General features: G+C 47.1%; 1 non-coding gene and 1 pseudogene across 1 annotated transcript; one reads left to right on the forward strand and one right to left on the reverse strand.

The window, feature by feature from the left end:
- The window catches only part of LOC129147934 (butyrophilin subfamily 3 member A2-like), a 101306-nt pseudogene extending 84492 nt beyond the window's left edge, over positions 1 to 16814 (reverse strand).
- On the forward strand, positions 5237 to 5308 carry TRNAW-CCA (transfer RNA tryptophan (anticodon CCA)). The gene has a single exon. It is a non-coding gene; the product is annotated as a tRNA-Trp (tRNA).
- Positions 16815 to 18163: the final 1349 nt, after the last annotated feature.

Here is an 18163-nt window from a genome sequence, read left to right on the forward strand (position 1 = left end):
TCATGATAATACTCAATGGTGAAAAGCTGAAAAGTTATTCTCTAATAACTAAGATCAGGAATAAGACAAGGATGCCCACTCTCACCACTTGTGCTCCCACAGTATTGGATTTCCTGGCCACAGCAGTCAGACAAGACAAAGAAATAGAAAACATACCAATCAGAAAGGAAGAAGTAAAACTCTCACTATTTGCAGAGGACATTATACAGTATATAGAAATACCTGAGGATTCCACAAAAAAAAAAAAAACAAAAAAACACATCAGAAGCAATCAATGAGTTCAGTAAGGTTGCAGGATAGAAAATCAGAAACCTGTTGAATTTCTATGCAGCAAATAATGAAAAATTTTAAAATCTCATTTACAAGTTTACCCACAAAGTATAAAATATCCAGGAATAAATTTAACCAAAGAAATGAAAGACCTATAGACTGAAAACTATAATACACTGAAGAACGAACTTTAAGAGGATACAAATAAATGGAATGTCAGGATATACCATGCTCATGGGTTAGAAGGATTAATTTTGTTAAAATGAGCTTACTGCCTAAAGCAATATCCACATTCAATGCAATCCCTATTAAAACACCAATGGCCTTCTTCTTAGAAATAGAACAACTAATCCTAAACGTATATGGAACCACAAAGACCCCTAATATACAAAGAAGTCTTGAGAAAGAACAAAGTTGGAGGCATCCTACTCCCTCATATCAAACTGTACACACGTGTCTACACGAATAAGAACAGCATGGAACCGGCATATAAGCAGACACCCAGTTCAATAGGACAGGCAGAGAGCCCGGAAGAGAACCCTCACTTACACGGTCAATTAATCTGTGACAAAGGAGGCAAGAATATGCAGCGGTAAAGACAGTCTTTTCAAAATGGTGCAGGCGAAATGGGACAGGTACACGCAAAAAAAAAAGTAATTGGCTCACTTTCTTACACCATATACAAAAATAAACAATATGGAATTAAGATTAAATGTGAGACCCAAAACTATATAACTAGAAGAAAACAGAGGAGGTGAACATCTGACATTCCTCTTAGTAATATATTTTTTCAACATGTGTCCTCAGGCAAGGGCAAGAAAATAAACAATAAACAAACAGGACCGTATGAGACAGAAAGACAACCTACTGAAGGGAAGAATATATTAGCCAAGGACACATCCAATATGGAGTTAAAAACTTATTTAAAAATTTAAAAAAAATCATACAATTTAACAGCAAAAAAAACAAACAATACAATTTAAAAAGGGGCAGAGGCCCTGAATTGACATTTACCTAAACAGGAGGTACAGATGGCCAACAGACATATGGATTGGAAACCCCTCTACTGTCAGACAATGTGTTATTTATCCATTCTCCAACTGTTGTAAATGTATGCTGTCTCATATATTTTTATATTACAATACAACAGGCCCGGTGCATGAAATTCGTGCAAGGGGCTCTGCCCTCCCAGCCCAGGCTTTGTCCTCTGGTCTAATTAGCATATCACACTTTTATTATTCTAGATTACATATGATTCTGTAATGAACATCTTTTCATATAAATATTTAAGACACACATCTTGTAACCTCCCCCACCATTATTTTAAAATTATGTCTGTAAATGTGCCTGCACATAAACAGCCTTTTTTGCTTAAGAATTCTAGGAACTAACTTCAGGAAAAACAGACTCCAACCTTCACACATTCCATATCCAGAAGAATTGCTGACCTTCAACCAGTAATCTGAACAGACTGTGTTGGCTTGCACTTCGTCCCCTCAAAGGAGAACTCTCAACCCCCTGCTTTTTATTCCTTTATTGTTCTCCCCCGCTCTCCTCTTCCTTACTAAACCCTTGCCTGTGTCCAATTGTCTTTGCAGCATGACTCTACCATCTTCTGAAGCTGCAGGCTCTAGAATAAAGCTACATTCGTCCCACCAGTCCCATGATCTCCATGTGGTCTTTCCAGTGGCAGGCAGTTGAACCTGGGTTCAGTATGGGCCTGTCTTTTAGAATCTCTTAGAACACAGTCCTAGAGAGGAGCAGGAAAGACCATCAGAGGCCTTAATGACCACAGTAAGTTCTTAGGAACATGCAGGTGTCAAGCTCACTCGTTCCGGTCGTCTCCCTCCCACAGATTTCTGAGTTCAGGCCTTACCTTGCCCAGCCTACGAGGTCTCACCGTGTCCTCACCTGAAGGCTCACCCAGCTCATCAGCTTCTCTGCTAAAGAGGCCTGGGGCCCTGGCTTTTACCCACTCCCCCACTTACGGTTGGCACTTTCAGCTGAAAACCACAGAACAAAGGCACTCCTTGGGTCTTCATTGCAGGTGAGTTTCTGATCTGGAGGAAAGGGAGGGGGAAAGAAAGCTTGCTCAGGAGATGAAAAAGTGCAAAGTCCCTCTTTGAAAGCACTCGTTATAAAATATAATGATAATAACCTTAACTTTGCTCTGGGTGTGTGATCGGTGGGGTGCTCTACGTGTCTCCAGCTGTTGCTGGTGGGAGAGGAGTTCTTGGGGTGCCACGGGAACAAACATTTCCTGAGGCCCCACAGGAGGACGAGATACTGCAGAAAGCTTTATTTCTGTGGAATCAAACCCCTGAGTTTCCAAGGGCCCATCTCCCTCCATCCTGCATGAAAACGTCCATTTTGTCTTCAGCAGAACCAGGATTCAAGCCATTCCCAGAGATCCTGCTCCATAGTTGCACAGCCCCGACCAGTCCAGCGTCTGGCTGGGGAGCTTGTGCTCCCAGCTTCTGTCCCTGGCGTGTGGGTCTGCATGGCCACGCTCCCTTCAGCTTCTGGGGCCACACGGCAGCCAGCAGGGGCCACTAGCAAGGAAGAAAGAGGAGCAAGAGCAGGAGCAACCAACAGGGAATCCAATGGGCCGCGCAGCAAATGTGTCACACGCGGCCCTTCGCAGAGGACAGGGCCTGGTCCCGGGATCCTCGGGAAGCGTTCTCTTGTGAGTTGTCCCAATGTTTACGCTTTTGTGAACTAAAATAGGGTCGCTTATCCCAGGAACCCTAAAAAGGAGTCAGGGGTTCCGGAAGGAAGTCAGGCTGACGGACGTTAGGACCTTTGGACTTCCGGGCTCCCTGGAGAAGTGCCCCCCGGAACTCGGCCCCCACCCCCTGTTTCCGGTGTGTGGTTTGCTTTAAGGGTTCCGGCTCCCTTCGTTCTCCCTCTCAGGAGCGGGAACACGGACGCAGAGACAAAGTCAGCTATCAGAACCGGGGTCCGAGGTCACAACCAGCCACCCCGGGGCCTGAGGAAGCGCCAGGCTGAGGCTCAGGTTGCACAGGGAGCTCAGCACAGCTGAGGGGCGCTGCCCGGGCCGGGGTCTCCAGCTCCGGAGAGAAAGGGCCCCGCAGGCTGCGACACCAGGTCCTGGTCATTGAGGCAGAGCAGGAGGCCCAGACGTGCAGCCGTTGGTTGTGAACAACCAGACAAATCATCTGTGACGTGTGTGAATTATTAAATAGCAACGAAAATAAGTAAATAAATAAATACATTTCTTTGAGACCCAGTAACAGGGTCTTCTAGGAATATATCCCAAGAAGCCAGAAGCACCAACCAGAGAGGAGATATGCCCCCCTATGTTCACAGCAGCGCCATCCCCCATAGCTAAGATTGGGAAACAGCCGAGGTGCCCATCGGCGGTGAGCGGATTAGAACCCGCGGTTCGTCTACACCGTGGAAATCTACGCTGCTGTAAAAAAGAAGGAACTCTCACCATTTGCAGCAGCAGGACGGAGCTGGAGAGCATCATGCTAAGCGAAATAAGCCAGTAGAGAAGGATAAGCACCCCTGATCGCACTCATTTGTGGGATATAATGAACAACATAAACTTCCTGCTTGTGGTTGGCTTCCTTTGCCACGTTGTTCTTGGCCCTTTCTTCGTCCAGTTTCAAAAATTCACCGAGGGCGAGTCCTTCCAACTGCGTCTTGTCTCGACAGGAAGGCAGGCCCAGCCAGATGGGTGCTCCTGTGTCCCCCTGGGGCCCTCGTCTGGCGCCCAGCCTTCCAGCTCCTGGGAGCAGCAGCAGCCCTGGGCCGGGGCCGGCTGGTTCTCCGTGGGGCCGTGGATGGAGCCGGCCGCCGCCATCCGTTCCGGGGTGCAGGCGCAGCCCCCCAGAAGGGCCAGTTCTTGAACGTGGAGACGCGGTGGTCCTGGAGGTAGAGCTGCCAGGCTGCGGGCAACCACGGGGCACCCATCCCACGGACACCCCAAGCGAGAGGTGCCGCGATGCAAATCGAGCGGGGGGCGGTCGCCCAAGTTCAAGTCTTTCACTGAGTTTTCCATTCCAGCTGCCTATTGGAGTTGATGCTAACGGCCAGGATCACCTGCGGCCCTATTTACAAATCCCTCTCTGATTTTTGATGCAACTACGGATGATAGCCATTAAAAAAAAATGTTATGAGTTTATCTGAGCCAAACTGACAACATATGCGGGGAAGCAAGATCTCACATGTTCTCAAGAATAATAGTTTTTTTGCCCCTTCTTTTTATGCACTTGAAATTAAGGAGAGGCCATATTCTGTTTACTATTTTTCCTGTTTGTTTTCGTAATTTAAAAAATAATTCTAACATTGAAATAAGCCAGTATTACTGTTTTATGACATCAAACTCTAAATCTATGGAAGAAATTAACTATTGACAAGTGTAACTTTTACCCACAATCTCTGGCGATGTGGGCAAATGCATGTAAGAATTTCAGCAAACTTTGCACTGGCAGCAATTGCACCAGCATTTATTGCGAGCTCTCCGTGTGCGGGTAGGCATCCTTCTAAGCCTGTGGCAGATGTAAATGCACAGCAAGCCTGTGGGGAGGTGAGGAAAGTACACATTTCAGGTTTCAGGCAGCAGCCGGTCACCCTGAATTCTCTGGCAACACCAGACCTGCAGACTCAATCCTTCCCTGGTCGTGTATATTTCCTGAAAGCCCAACACCACCCTCACCTGATCTTCACCTCCCCCACGCCACTCCACTCCGCAGCGACCGACAAAAACAAAAGTCCCCAACGCCTATTTTTTACATATATGCAGAAACCTAGATAAGAAAAGAAATGAAATCGAATCCGGTGAAGTGCAAATGGAAACAATTCGGAGGCAGAGAGAATCAGGGGTTGGTTGGAGGAGGAAGTCTGGCATGATTCACATCCAGTTGCGTGGTTTGCAGGAAGTATCGAAAATTAATTCCATAGATCAGCTGGACAGATTTAAAAAGTTCTAGCCTACAGAGACCTTGTGGCGCAACGGTAGCGCGTCTGACTCCAGATCAGAAGGTTGCGTGTTCAAATCACGTCGGGGTCAGTTGGTTTTTGTGTTTGTTTTTTTTTAATTTTTTGTTCTCTCTGATTTTAGCTGCAACTACGGACGATGGCGTTGGAGGGTGTAGCGCACAGGGGGTTTGAAGATTCCGGTCTGTAAAGTTAAATCGTGTCCAGGAAGAAACTCTCGCCCTTCCTTTCTCTGACCTTTTGATGCCCTCCTTAAACTCCTTAAGAAAGTAAACAATCTACAGAGTAATATTCAGTTAGTTCAGGCCCATGGCCATCGTATTACAAAAGACAGATTATTTATCTGGAGAAAGAGAAAACACAGTTAATTCTGAAAGTTGGAAAATGAAAAAGAAAAAGAAAAAGTCAAACCAAAAGTCAGCTGAATACTAACTTTCAGAGCACTTCGTACTGTAGCAGATGTGGCAGAATCAACCCAACCCCAAATCTGTGTCTCTGATTTCTTTCATCTTTTCATACTGTGACCTTTGACCAACATCACTGTTCTTAGCAGGCACACCAAAGCCTTCAGGGTGATGATTATGTATATTCCTTAAAATGTAGCCATGAACAGTTTTGTTAGTAACACTAGAATGACATGACAGTGGAGGTCAACACCAAACGTGATGGTATCGATTATAAAGAACCACCCACCACAAGACCACAGGAGGGATGGGGAGCTGCCACACTCCTTGTCCCTTTGTCCTGTCAATCATTAGTACCCGAGTTATGTGTTAAAGATGTACTGTAACAGATCCGTTAGTGGTGAATAGTCTGTGCAGACTAACACACAGTGACTAAGTGGCTCCAACCCCATGCCCCTGTGAGTAAATGAATCTATAATATGGTCTTTCATAATATGAGGAGTCGCCTACATTGTTTTTGGGTTTTTATGAACCTTCTCCTGACTGTGGTCATTACTGTCAGACACACCCATCATGAACAGACCATCACTTCCCTCTAGGAGTTTTGATGAACACACACTCATCACTTACTCTAGTCTTATCTCCGACCTCACATAGTAGGATTGACCACCATTATCTCAAAGGGACTCAGAGGCACAGCACACCTTGAGGAGGCTCAGGGCCGGAGGGACAGCAGCTGGGCCAGGTCACCTCTTCCCTCTCCCAACAGCCCCTACCCCCAGTTCTACCCCTCATGCCTCCTCCTTCCCACACAGACCTGGGGAAGCCAGGGGCAGCAGCTGTCCCTGGCTCTCTTGGCAGCAGATGGGCACACTGTGGGGACATCATGCCACAGACTCCAATGTCCCCCAATCAATAGCTGGATAAGAAAAAGGGAGCCAGGCCCCTCTGTTGTTCTCCCTGGGAATACACAGTCATTCACTCACCAGGTTGGTAAAGGGCCATCCAGGAAAGCTCATCATTCTCTTCTCTCCCTCCCCCCACCATTCATCTCACTGAGCCTCTTCCCTCTCCTTCCCACCAATATCTAGTTTCCTTCTCCCACAGCTCTGAGGATGAGGCATAAAGGCTCTCAGAATGTGGGCTGCCCTCCCTCACAGTGGGGCTGTGGGTGACAGAGCCAGGCTTTGCCCAGGAGTGGGCATGTGTGGCAGCAGGCAAGGAGATGCTAGAGCTGGAAGGTCCTCTCTGGGGGTCAGGAAAGGCAGGGTGGTCCTCCCAGAACATGAGCTCTGAGTAGGGTCTGAGGATCCCTCACCAGCACAGAAAGGGTTGAAGGGCTTTGTACACAGGTGCCAGGACCAGAGAGCACGAGTCACTCACCAGCATAGGCCTGAGCCCTGTCACCTGCAAAGGAAGACAGCAATCACCTCACCTGTCCTTTCTGAGTCCTTTCCTCTCTCTCCCTGCTGACGCCCACCTCCCGCCCTCTGCCTGTTCAGTTCCCTGCTCCCCCTCCTCTTTAAGGTCACCTGCACCTAATGGCCTATAAGCACCAAGTGGGGCTTTCCCAGCTGCACCTGCAAGTCTGTCCTGTATGTGTCTGAACAGCAGTCACCTTTAACCATCGTTTCCCTTCCTGAAGTTTCAGTTACCCTCTGTTAACCAGTTGGAAAATATTAAATGGAAAATTCCAGAAATAAGCAATTCATAAGTTTTAAATTGCACATCATTCTGAGCAGTGTGATGACACCCTGTGCCATCCATCTCTGACATGCCAACCTGAGAACCATCCCTGTACCCAGCATGTCCACCCTGTGCTCCTCCCATGAGCCACTTAGTCACTGAAGAGCCGGCTCTATGGTCAGATGTGCCTCAGCTTCACTGGGCTTGTGTGAAAGTCCCGCTTCTGTTCCTTAATAATGACCATCAATTGCAGTGATGCTGGCCATTGGAGTATGGCAATGAGAAGCCTTCCTCTAAGGGAGAAGGAGAATCCTACTATACACAGCGTGCAGTGCTGCCGTGGGCCAGGTACCCAATGGGGTCATGGTTCCCATGCCCCTGGCATCCGAGGTGACTGTCTTCTTCCTGTACTTCACTAGGCTTGCCGTGTGCATACATGTATGCATGTGTGTGCTAGAACCCATCCACTTCAATCTGCATGTTTTCCTGCCTATTTCCAAAAAGAATTTGGCAACTTCATGGGAGAATTTCAGACACTGCTTTTGCGCAGTTATGATAAATCTGGGACAATTGACACCAGCTACTCCACCTGAAGAAATTGTTCTCTCTCCTTCCGGTTTCCTCTCAGCAGCCTATAGATCCTGTAGAGCAGCCAGGGAGGGAGGACCTCCCATCCTGAGTCCGTCTCCCCCTTTCCTTTCTGGGGTCCCCTGGACATCTGAGTGTGAGCAACCTGGTGGAGAGAGCCTGACCCCTTTCTCCAGGGAGGAAACCCTGCCCGACCTCCCCCATCAGCGTCCTCATTCCTTCTCCTGGGCAGTCAGGGGTGAGGAAGGGGCTGGACAGATCCCAGCAGAGAGTCTCAGATGTGGGTCCAGGTACTCACCAGCCAGGTACTTCTTCTTCCTTCTCTCTGCAGGGGAAACGGGAGGGGTCAGTGAGGCGGGTAAACAGGGACCCCAGAACCCTCCTGGCAGGGCGATCGGGACTTACTGAGCTCTTTCTGTAGTGTCTCTGAAAATAAGCAGAAAAAGAAGGTGCTGTCATGGGGACAGAAAGGGAGACCTGCATGGTGGGTGGGCTGCCGGGGGCGGGGAGGTCCCACCCACCTGCAACCAGGCCTCACCTTTGGCGCTTCGCTCCCACTGCCTCAAGGCCTGGATTCTCTTCTGCTGTCGCCACCATGAGAACGCCGCCCCCACTAGGAGCTCCAGCAGAACCGGAATGGTCACCCCCACGGCCACCTGCCAGGGCTTCGTGCTGGAGAAGACGCGATCTGCAGAGGGAAAGCCTCAGCCACTGGCCTGAAGGGGTCACTGGGGTCTCTTGGGAAGTGACATTTCTCTTCCCAAAGTGCCCCAAACTCTACCTGTCATGTAGACTAGTGTTCTAATGTCTGGCTCTCATATGGGAATAGTTCGAATATAATGTACATACAAAGTCATTGGAGTCTCTTCTCCACTCACACCCTCCTCCCCCTTTTATCACGTCTCATCAGTCAGAAGGTGACTTTTGGGGCTGGAGGGCTGGGTTCACATTCTGGGTCTTCTGCTGAGCAGCTCTATGACCTTGAATTAATGACTTAGCCTTTCTATTCCCAGTGTCCTAATCGGCAAGAACATTAAATTAATGCTTCTTAAGTCCCTAACACAACAGCAGTGCCATGCAAGAGTTTATTCATTTTAAAAACATAACTATCTTTGAGATCCAAGATGGCAGCCAATGAGATGGCAGGCTGCAAGATAGTATGTGAGTGAGAGAGTGAAAGGAGAGTGCCTGGATGTGCATGGGGTGTCTGTATGTGTGAGGGACAGCTATATTCCACAGGGCTGTCGAGGACTGGAGGACCAGGCTCCCCTGGCCAGGCAGCCTCTACTGCTGCTGGAATCTCTCCTGGTGCGTCCAGCTCTGCTGCAGAGACAACACTATCTTGAAGGGGAGGACGGCTGTGATCGGAAGTCCAGCCTTACCTTCAACCAGGGAGACCTCAGATCCTCCCAGGACCCTACAACCACAACGCCCAGGGACCAGCTTCCTCAGCTGTGAACCCACGAACATAGAGACTCCAGCCTCCCAGGCCACGGGCACCTAAAAAGTTTGTCCAGGGGAAGACAAGGTGGCAGCCAAATACACAGATGGGTCTTGAACTTTCTCACACAGGAGAAGGAAGAAACAGCTGCATCAAATAACACCCAACCAGAAGTGGAGAATTAAACACAGCTGGTGAGGCACTCTGTGGACAGAAAGGTCAGAGATCCCCTAGGCAGGTGTCCTCAAACTACGGTCCGCGGGCCACATGCGGGTGGTTTTGCCGTTTTGTTTTTTACTTCAAAATAAGATATGTGCAGTGTGCATAGGAATTTGTTCATTGTTTTTTTTAAACTATAGTCCGGCCCTCCAACGGTCTAAGGGACAGTGAACTGGCCCCGTGTTTAAAACGTTTGAGGACCCCTGTGCCTAGAGAGAGAAATAAGCTCTGCCTCTTTAGATTCATCTCAGTGTTTGTTGTTTGGGTGTTTGCTGTTTGCATTTTTTGAATTAGTTGTTCTGTTCTGTTTTTGGAGTTTCTCCCCACATACATATATTTCCCCCCCTTCTTTTGTCTTTCTTTTCTTTCTTACATTTTTACCTTTTGCACTCTTTTCTCTCCCCTAATTCTCCTTTCTCTGGTGGTCCCCTTTATCTGGGGTTATTGGTATCGTGAATCCATTTGTGTTTGGTGCCCTGTGTGTTGTGTCTTGTTGTGTTGTATTTTGTGTCTTTAAGTCAATGCAGGAAAGAGAGAACTATATAACGAGACACGCTGAGAGGAACAAACATGGGGAGACAAACAGCCCCCATACAAAAGAAATGACGGAATCACCAGAAAAGGAAGTTAATGCAATGAGGCAAGCAATTTGTCAGAGAAAGACTTCAGAGCAATGGTCATAAGGACGCTGAAAAGGATGGAAGACAAATTCAACAATATGTGTAAGAATCAAGAGGAAATGAAGAAGAACCAAGAAGAAATGAAGAACATAGCTGGAATAAAAACATGATAGAAAGCATCAACAGAAGACTAGAAGAAGTGGAGGACAGCATCAGTGACCTAAAGACAAGATAGGAAAAAATCCCCAAGCAGAGCATCAACTAGAAGAAAAAAAAAATTAAAAAATAGGAGGAGAGCCTAAGGGAACTTTGGGACAACACGAAATGAAACAACATCCGCATAAAAGGGCGGAAAACCTGTTTGAAGAAATAATGACAGAAAACTTCCCTGATATTGGAAAGAAAAAACTCACAGAAGTCTAAGAAGCTCACAGAGTCCCAAACAAAATGAACCCCAAAAGACCGATGCCAAGGCACATTATAATTAAATTGGCAAATACCGACAAAGTAAGAATCGTAAAGGATGCCAGAGAGACACAGAAAAATACCTACAAGGGATCTCCCATCAGACTATCAACTGATTTCTCAACAGAAACACATCAGGACAGAAAGGAATGGAAGGAAATATACAAAGTCATGCAAAGGAAGGGTAGGAATCCAAGAATTCTATACCTAGCAAGGCTATCAATCAAAGTTGAGGGGGAAATCAGGAGCTTCACAGACAAAAAAGAACTCAGGGAGTTTATTACCACCAAATCAGCAATGCAAGAAATGCTAAAGGGTCTTCTGTAAAAAGAAGAAATTGGAAGGGAAGAAGGAACACGGGCATGAAGAATAAAATGGTGACAAACAAGTACCTGTCAATAATAACTTTAAATGTATATGGATTAAATGCCCCAATCAAAAGACATAGGATAGCTGAATGGATAAGAAAACATGACCCACATATCTGCAGTCTACAGGAGACCCACCTCAGAACAAGGGACTTACACAGACTGATGGTGAAGGGATGGAAAAAGGTTTTTCAGATGAGTCAAAAGGTTTTTCAGATGAGAAAAAAAAAAAGTGGGGTAGCAATACTTAGATCTGACAAATTAGATCTCAAAGTGAAGGCCCTAACAAGAGATAAGGAAGGCCACTTTACAATACTAAAGGGAGCAATACAACAAGAAGATATAACTCTGGTAAACATATAGGCACCCAATACAGGAGCATTCAAATACATTAAAATATTTCTGGAAGATACCAAGGGGGAGATTGACAGCAATTCAGTCAAAGTAGGGAACTTTAATACCCCACTAACACCACTGGATAAATCCTCTAAACAAAAAATCAGCAAAGAAGCATCGATCTTAAACGACTCACTAGATCAGATGGAAGTAACTGACATCTTCAGATCATTTCACCCCAAAGCCACAAAATACACATTCTTCTCAAGTGCACACCTGACATTTTCAAAGATAGACCACATATTGGGGCACAGGAAAGTCTCTTCAACTTCAAGAAGATAGAAATCATATCAAATATCTTCTCAGATCATATTGTTATAAAATTAGAAATCAATTACAATAAAAACAATGAAAAAAACAAATACGTGCAGGCTAAATAGCATGCTATTAAACAATGATTGGGTTACCAAAGAGATCAAAGAAGAAATAAAGAAGCATCATCGCAACAAACAACAATGAACACAAAACAATCCAAAATCTATGGAACACACCAAAGCAGTCTTGAGAGGAAATTTCATAACTCTGCAGGCCTACCTCAGAAAACAAGAAAAAATTGTAATAAATTATTTAACCCTACAACTCAAAGATTTAGAAAGAGAGCAACAAGAAAAGACCAGCATAAGTCAAAGGAAGGAAGTAATAAAGATGAGAGCAGAGATAAAAGACGTAGAGACACACAAATAAACCCCACAATACAAAAGATCAACAAAACCAACAGTTGGTTCTTTGAAAGGAGAAACAAGATTAATGAACCTCTAGCCAGGTTCACCAAGAAGCAAAGAGAGAGGACACAAATAAACAAAATCAGAAACAAAAGAGGTGAAGTTACAACTGATCCCACAGAAATACAAAGATTATTAAAAAATATAATGAACAACTCTCCAACAAAATGGATAACCCAGATGAAATGGACATATTTTTAGAAAAATTCAAGCTCCCAAAACTCAATCAGGAAGAATAAAATAACCTGAATAGCCCGGTAACCACCGAAGAAATTGAAACACTGATCAGAAATCTTCCAGCAAACAAAAGCCCTGGTCCAGATGGCTTTACAGGGGAGTTCTACCAAGCATTCAAAGAAGAACTAAAATCTATCCTCCTCATACTATCCAAAAATTTTGAGAGGAATATACACTTCCAAACTCTTCCTATGAAGCCAGCATTACCCTAATTCCAAAACCAGATAAAGACACCGAGGGGGGGAGAGAGAGAGAGAGAAAGAGAGAGAGAGAGAGAGAGAGAGAGAGAGAGAGAGAGAGAGAGAGAGAGAGAGAGAACTACAGGCCAAAATGAACATAGATGCTAAAATCCTCAACAAAATTCTAGCAAATCGGATCCAGCATTACGTTAGAAAGATCATACACCATGACCAAGTTTGATTTATTTCGGGGATTCAAGTATGGTACAATTTCCACAAATCAATAAATGTGATACAGCACATAAACAAACTGAGAGACAAAAATCACATAATCATATCAATTGATGCAGAAAAAAACATTTGATTCACTGATACTGCTCCTAGGGCAATGGAATCTAAATAAAAAATAAACAAATGGCCCAAATCAGTTTGGCTCAGTGGATAGAGCATTGGCCTGCGGACTCAAGGGTCCCAGGTTCGATTCCGGTCAAGGGCATGTACATTGGTTGCAGGCACATCCCCAGGGAGGGGTGTGTGCAGGAGGCAGCTGATCAATGTTTCTCTCCCATCGATGTTTCTAACTCTCTGTCGCTCTCCCTTCCTCTCTGTAAAAAATCAATAAAATATATTTAAAATAAAATAAAATAAAATAAACAAATGGAACTACATCAAAATACAAAGCTTTTGCACAGCAAAGAAAACCATCAACAAAACAACAAGAAAGCCCACTGCATGGGAGAACATATCTACCAATGATATCAACAATAGGGGTTTAATCTCCAACATTTACAGGGAACTCATGCAGCTTAACAAAAAGAAGATAAACAACCCAATAAAAAAAATGGGCAACTGATCTAAATAGACACTTTTCAAAAGAAGACAGAAGGAAGGCCAAGAGACATATGAAAACCTGCTCAAAGTCACTAATCATCAGAGAGATGCAAATCACACCAACAATGCAGTACCATCTCACACCTGTCAGAATGGCTATTATCAACAAGTCAACAAATGACAACTGCTGGCAAGGATGTGGAGAAAAAGGAACTCTCGTGCACTGCTGGTGGGAATGCAGACTGGTGCAGCCACTGTGGAGAACAGTACAGAATTTCCTCCTCTGCACAGGAGTCCCCATGAGTGGCATTTGCACTGTCTCTGACGTTTTGTTATTATAACTGATGCACTGAGAAATAACTTTGTGTGCTCGCTGGTTTGGCTCAGTGGATAGAGCATTGCCTGTGGACTGAAGGGTCCCAGGTTTGATTCAGGCCAAAGGCACATGCCTGAGCTGTGAGTTTGTTCCCCAGTGTGGGGCATGCAGGTGCCTGCCTATGACTCCCTCACATCATAGATGTTCCTCTCTTTCTCCCCCTCTCCCTTCCTCTCTCAAATCAATAAAAATGTATATTTTTAAAGAAATAACTTTGTCCATCAGTCATTTCACACAACCCCGAGCTGATCGGTCAGATAAATTCCTAGAACAGGGAGTTTGGGTCAATAAATAAATAGTTTGGATTAACATTGTTCTACTGCACCCGGATATAAGCTGTGTCAATTTATACAAAAATATACCAAATAATAGCAACAAACATCAAAGACTGACTGTCTCCCCACAATCCTGCCATCAGTGTTACCAACGACATGGTTTTGTTTGCTGCCAATCTCACAGGTGAAAACATCTCCCTGTTTGGGGAGACAGGATACCCTTTCCTGAGGTATTTCCTTCTGGGAACCATTCATGTTTCTACTGAGCTGTTCTATATTTGAGGAGATTAGCCCTTTCTCCAGGACATGTCTGCACATATTTTCCCACTTTGTCATGTGTTTGCTGACGTTTACCATTTCCCCATCCCATTGCCTGTCCCATTGGGTGGCAGCTGGGATGCTCAGAAAAGGTGACATAAACAGCTTCATGGGGCAAAGGGCACCCAGATCCCTGCTCTGAGCCTTATGTTCACTGCAAAGACCCAGGTCAGCAGCAGACAGTCAGGCCTCCTTCTCCCAGCGGCCACAGCTGAGCACAGAGTGGGGCCGGGCACTCACCTGCAATGGAGACCCTGGCTGTCTTCTCCTGGTTGAGCAGGGGGTTTCTGACGACACAGGAGACCCCCTTCTCAGAGCTGCCTTTCAGGATCACAGACGATGTGGCTGCATACAGACCCTCTCCATCTGTAGCCACAGGTGCTGTCATGGCAGGCAAGCTCTCTCCCCTGTCACCTCTCCACTCTATGTGGGGCTTCGGATACCAGCCTGCAGATGTGCACTCCACATGGATCCCTCCATCCTCATAGCCCTTCACTTCAACGTGAAGATCAGAGCCCAGGGCTGGGGAAGGAAGAGTGAGCCTGAGTCATGGGGAGGCCTCTGTGTTGGTGACGGTCCCATCAGGAATGGGGCCCATTCCACTAGATCACGCAGGCAGGGTTCACTGAGGAGCTGTTTACCACGTGTGCTGTGTGGGGAGACTGTTCCATGAGGTGAACACTGCCTGACCCTCATGGACCCTCGAGCTGGATCCAGCTGTACCTGGGGCAGAACAGAGACTGCTTCCCACACATGCCCTCAGAGACACTTGGACCCCTCCCCCTGCCCGGTGCTGGTTCCTGGAACTGGCCCTCACCCGCCCTAAGCATGTAAGTCATTCCCTTTATCTGGGCGGGTCATGCCCCCGTCCCCTATCTATCCTGCCTGTCCTGTGTGAGCTTGAGGCTGTGCCAGGTGGTGGGGAGTATGTATGCACGTTCTATTGCTGCTACCCAAGCTCTTCCTTGTATGAAAGTCACCGTAGTGAACTCCTGATATCATTAATCTAGAGTTTACAGCCTTTTTTCAGGTCCTTGGACTCAGGGGAAGTTTATTTTGTGGTTGTGGAAGGAGAACAAGTACATGGAAGAGAACTGACCCAGGGCCAGGAACAGTGAGCTGTTATCACCAGTCCCTAAACTCTCAACCCAAGGGAGGTAGGAAAAAGCCTTTTGAAGACTTGCAAGAACCCAGACCTGTAGGGAGGGATTTCTTAAGAGGGGCTGTGGTCTCAGGAAGGGACTGAAGCTGGCTGAGGAGGCCCTGCAGGGAGAAAGCCAGGACCTCCCACCCCCACCTTCCTTCCTTCCTGGGCAAGGCAGGGTTGTATCCTGAGAAAGAGAAATAATGTTGGACATGAACAATGTCATGGAACAGCAGCATCAGACAAGGATGCTTTGTCCCTGTGATGGGTCAGGAAAAAAACAAGACCACTCAGTCATCAGGTCTGAACACAGAATAAAACATGAACAGTGTCCAGACCACAGCAACCAGCAATCATCCCCTGTCCTGGCTGTGAGTGACCAGTTACACCCCATACCCTCCTGACAGCATCTGATCCAGAGCAAAGCCCTCCTTCCACAGACCCTCCCCCAGTCCCCTATCAGCCCCTGGAGGCTGCAGGAGGGGCGTCTTCACGTGGTTCAGGAGGAGCCCTTCCTACAGGAGAACCTGTGTCTGTCAAGGGCCCAGAGAAGCAGAGGTGGAGGAGGGAGGCAGCTGCTGGTGTGAAGGCAGAAGTGCCTGAGGTGGGCGTGGCCTGTGTCCCCAGGGCCCACAGAAGGAGCTCAGAACACCCTCAGGCTCACCTGCAACCTGCAGCTCCACCTGGGCTTTTGCAAAGAAATTGGCATCTTGGAAATAACACTGGTAGGTTCCACTGTCAGAGGCTCTGACGTTGTGAATCTGCAGAGCAGCCTTCCCCTCAGCGATGTCCTCTCTTAAAATCGACGTTCTCCTTCGATACTCTGCTATCTCTGTTCCTTCCTTGCCATCTGCATATGCACACACCGCCTGCCTGAGGCCGGATGGCACCCACTACAGGTCCATGGTCTCAGCGCTCATCATTGGGGACAGGTGACAGGGCAGCTCAGCGACTTCACCCACCAGGGCCAGGATGGGCTCAGGGGGTCCAATCACAGCAAACTGAGCTGGTGAGCAGAAAGGGGTGCTGCATCAGAGGAAGCTGGAGGCCAGGGGGTAAGGGGTTGTCCCAGGCTGGGAGGGTGAGGTAAGAAACACCTAGGCAGGCACTCAGTCCTGACAGGTGTACAGTCTGGATGGGCCTCCCAGGTGTGGGGAGGAGTCCAAGGTTCTGACTGGGCATTAAAGGGAACTGCTCCAGGTACATAAATGCAGATGCTCCCTACCTGAGCAGGGCGTGAGCAGCTGGACCAAGGTGAGGCAGACAGGGAGGAGATTCAGATGGAAGGCCAGTGACCTCAGCATTGTGGGCTGTTGTGCAGACAGGGAGAAACCAGAAGGAGTGGGTAAAAATGATGCCTGGAGGGAGATGGAGAATCCACATGAGACCTCTGCCTCCCCAGAGCCGACACCCGGTGTACCCACCATCACTCGTGACCCCAGAGCCTCCTCTGAAATATCTGCTTGGGAGACTCCTCACCTTTGACTCCAACATGGAAAACCACCCTAAAGCATGAACCTTACCTGTACGTCCCTTGGCCCTGGCCTCCTGGATGTCCTGGGCTCTGCTGTCCACTGTACTCACCAGCTTCCCCTTGTCCACACTTCCTGCAACAGCCTGTCCGTGCCTCCAGCATCTCACTCTGATTAACACAGGACCCCCTCTCTGAGCCCCGATTCCATGGGGGCCCTCAGTCTAAGCTCCACACCACAGCCCTAAGGTTCCTGCTCCCTCACTTCACGCCTCCCCTCAGCCTCCAGGGGCTCCCACTGAACTCAGAGCAGCAGCTGGAGGCCTCTGCTCCCTGCACTCTCTGAATTATCTGAACGTTTGAAATTTTAAGCTCTCAGAGAGGGGAATATATTATCCACTGATTTTCAGGGATGGTTATTGCATTTTATTCCTTGTTATAAACAATTTTAAAATGAAAAGACTCAGAAAATAAAATTTATATAATTTACAATGGTAATCCTTTACTTTGCTTCACACGAATGTAAATATTTCTGGATCTATTTCGTAGATCATATATATATATATATATATATATATATATATATATATATACATACACATACATGTATATTGCATGTATATATATATATATGCAATATACATGTATGTGTATGTATATATATAATCTCAGTGCACTACCTGAGTTTTATATTTTACGGGGTGTCCCAAAGAAATATGTATACACTCTAATAGTTCGTGGCTCAATTTTGAAAATTAAATGTATTTTGCACTAGGCAGTTGGCTCAGTGGATAGAGCATCGACCTGTGGACCGAAGGGTCCCAGGTTCAGTTCCAGCCAAGGGCACAGACCCTGACTGCAGGCTCCTCCCCGGTCCGTTATCTCACATGGATGTTTCTCCGTCTTTCTCTCTGCCTTCCACTGTCCCCAAGTTTTGGGTGCCTCACCCATCCGGCCCGGGTCAGTTTTCTCACCACCCGCACCCCCCTCCCCCTCCCCCCACAAGCGAGCCAGGAACTCGCTGCGGGGCGGGCGCAGATGCTGCTTCCTGTCCCCCAAGTTCCGGCACCCTGGACGGCGCCCGAGTCCCCGACCTGCTCCTGGGATGGGGTCTGGGCTAGGAATCCACCCCCACCCCATCCCCAACCCGCAACGCCCCACTCAGCAGTGGGGAGGGGGCAGCCCCCC

Source organism: Eptesicus fuscus, chromosome 22 (genome assembly GCF_027574615.1).
Source record: "Eptesicus fuscus isolate TK198812 chromosome 22, DD_ASM_mEF_20220401, whole genome shotgun sequence".
NCBI lineage: Eukaryota > Metazoa > Chordata > Mammalia > Chiroptera > Vespertilionidae > Eptesicus > Eptesicus fuscus.